Raw genomic sequence first — 3,077 nt, 5'->3', positions numbered from 1 at the left:
AAAAAGGGCAAAAATATTTTGATTCTGGGGATTACAACATGACCAAAACAAAAATGAAGAAAAAGCAACTTCTTGCTGCTGCCCAGGATAAGACAGAGATCACTGGTGACCACATTAGGACTCCATAGGACCTTCCTCAATGGAAACCATCCCTTGTTGCTAGCAATGTGGCTGGCTGATTAAAAGAGCTGAACTTCATGAATCTTCTAATTCCCATTCTTTCCTCTTAATGTTACCTAACTCACTTTTTATTTCCTTTCATTCACTAAGTTATTTGAAACTGACAGCTTTGCACATAGCGGTAGTATGTTGCTATTGTAAGGGAATATACGTGTGGAGTTTTGATTAGCTTAACAGTGCACTGATGAAAAGAACATGTTAGAGCAACAGAAGTAATCTACTTGAAAATAATTGTATATATTACCTAACGCCTTGTGTAGGACTGGTTCCAACAAGTAAGTTTTACAAATGTAATGTTTTGGCTTTATTTACTTCATCTAAATTACAGCTTTGTACGTTACTCTTTATTTAACATAACCTCTGTTGCATAGATTTCTTCTATATTTTCCTTTGGAATTTTATAAAACACATGTTTAAGAGCACAAGTTGGAAGGAAGGTCACATGCTTCAAACAACAAAGAGATGGCTCTCTGAAAGATCTGTATTTCTGTGCTTGAATTTGAATAGCCTTAAACCTGTTCCAGCTTTAACAGCAGTTTTTTACTTGAGCAATATTTGCCCATTCTGGTGTAACTTATGTGACTCTAGTGCTTAGCACCTGCCATTGAAGCTAGCGTTCTTACTCAGTTCTGTAGCCTTTGAACACCTTGTGTTGTTAAAGATGTGAATGAAGTGTGCATGTGCGTTGACTGATGAATCTACTTTTGTGCAATTTTTGGAAATATAATTAAGGGAGCCCTCCTGCACTGTTGGTGGGAATGTGAATTAATACAGTCCCTGTGGAAAATAGTTATGAAGATGTCTCAAAAATTTACAACTAGGGACCAGCAGTTAGCATAATGGCTATGTCGCTGGACTCCCATGTAGTCGTCCGCGGTTCGCATCCCGGACCCGGTGGCTTAAACTCACACCGTGTGCATGTGTGTGCCTGCCCAAGATCCTGAGAGGAGAAGGGAGGAGGAGAGATTGCAGCATGGCCATCCCCCCTAGGGGGGTGATTTCTCGCTTTCTGTCTCTGTCTCTGTCTGTCTGTCTGGTGAGCGCACGCACCCTATAGCAAAAAAACCTCTCAAAAGAAAAAAAAAAAAAGATAGAGGGCACATCACCTTTTCTCTAGTTGCCAAATTTAATGTCAGATCAGGTTTAAGTGAGCTCAGACACAGGAAACAACAATAGATTAAAAGAATGGAGAATGTTTACAGAGCACTTGTAGACAGACACTCTCAGGATAACAGGTTATAACTCCAAGCCAGACCACACTTTAAGCTTTCTCCAATAAGTAACATCTTTTGGGCTTTGCCTACCCATCTCAGCAAAAATACCTATCCCTTTTGAAAGATGGTCCAAACCTTTAAATGCCATCCAGTGTTTCAGGAGAAGGTAGGGTTATTTTGTTCACTCTAGGAAGTAAGAGCAATAATTACTTTAGGTAAACTGAAATTTTTCCCTTTCCCAGGCTCTTCTGCCACTGCTCTGAAGTACTAGTACAGTGTTCAGCCCATAGGGGTGTTGTTTCAGGTGAGATTCCTATCTGTACAGTATAACCTTCTAACTTTGTAATACTTACTTTATTACAAATAAAATGGTACCATTCACCAGTACTCTAAGCTCCCTAATAGAAATCAGTGTCACTGGATTCTGAATTGGAACGTGTATAAAATTGTTTTGTTTTTCCTTAGGTTTTTACCATAGGGTGAATATGCTGACTGGAGAGTGACAGAAAGAGGGAGGGGTAGTGAGAAATCACAACCCAGGGATTATGGCCACAACACAATCCCCTCTCTTCCATTCTTCTCCTGAAATTTTGGGTACAAAGTCACATGCATCTAGTGTAATTTTCAAACTGCAAGGTCTTGGACTGAAGAAAAAGCTGCCCCTTCCTTCAACCAAGTGGGAGTCTAAAATCTTAACCACTACACCACCTGATGGCCCCTAAAATTCTTTAAGTTTACCCAGGAGTGGGCCAGTCAGTGGCACTGTGGAAAGACAGTTGGATCTACATGCAACTTTGTAGTTTGATTCCCAGACCCAAGGGTTTGAAAAGTATATCTGGAGCATGTTCATTATGTACCCAAAATTCCAAGAAGAAAATGGAGAACTGATTTTGGCATGACCATCCACCTGGAAGGTTATTTCTCTTTCCTCCCCATCTACCCTACCCGTCTCTGTATCTCTCAGGCAAGCACTCATGCTCCAGAGCAAACAACATTTACCCAGGAGTAAGCCAGTCAGTGGCACTGTGGAAAGGCAGTTGGATCTACATGCAACTTTGTAGTTTGATTCCCAGACCCAATGGTTTGACAAGTATATCTGGAGCATGTTCATATGTACCCAAAATTCCAAGAAGAAAATGGAGAAGTGATTTTGGCATGGCCATCCACCTGGAAGGTGATTTCTCTTTCCTCCCCATCTACCATGCCCATCTCTGTATCTCTCAGGCAAGCACTCATGCTCCAGAGAAAACAAACAAAAAAATTAAAAAGAAAAAAACAATCACTTACCCAGGACTGCTAGGCAGGCCAAAGAAATGCTGGAGGGGACCAGAGGCTTTACTCACTTTAAGACACCCCACAAACACAGCTGCCATAGGAACACTCTGCCTGCAAAGACTCCATAGTTATTTCTCTGGGAAACTGGGGGCATTTCACTAGTACTGGAAATACTATCGTATTACACATGGGTAAACTTAATGAGATACAGAATAGAATCTGTGATATAAAGTGCTAGGTGTTCAAACCCAATACCTTGGCAGGTTTTTGTGTGATGGTCATAAAGAATTAGAAATATGGATGGAGGATAGTAAGTAAAGTTTATTAGAAAAGAATCGAAGCTTCCAGCTAAGTCAATAGGTATCTCCAGGGTGTCAGAATGGGCCGTGAGAAGGAAAAAAGAAAAAA

At 40.7% G+C, this 3,077-nt stretch overlaps 1 protein-coding gene across 7 annotated transcripts in view; it reads right to left on the bottom strand.

Annotated features, from left to right (window-relative positions):
- Positions 1-3,077, bottom strand: part of LOC102483346 (zinc finger protein 809-like) — a 46,313-nt gene that overhangs the window by 41,164 nt on the left and 2,072 nt on the right. For 2 of the 7 annotated variants that reach the window (XR_003547235.1, XR_003547236.1), the window contains exons 2-3: positions 2,682-2,780; positions 1,530-1,580 (exon numbers count right to left, since the gene is read on the bottom strand). The exons of 2 other annotated variants lie outside the window; for them this stretch is intronic. The gene's annotated coding sequence lies outside the window, so the exon portion shown is untranslated. The remainder of the gene's footprint in view (positions 1-1,529; positions 1,581-2,681; positions 2,781-3,077) is intronic. 3 more of the 7 variants (XR_003547237.1, XR_003547238.1, XR_003547239.1) reach the window with 2 other exon arrangements.

This window comes from Tupaia chinensis, unplaced genomic scaffold (genome assembly GCF_000334495.1).
Source record: "Tupaia chinensis unplaced genomic scaffold, TupChi_1.0 Scaffold143703_1, whole genome shotgun sequence".
NCBI lineage: Eukaryota > Metazoa > Chordata > Mammalia > Scandentia > Tupaiidae > Tupaia > Tupaia belangeri.
This window is presented reverse-complemented; position numbering and strand designations above follow the sequence as displayed.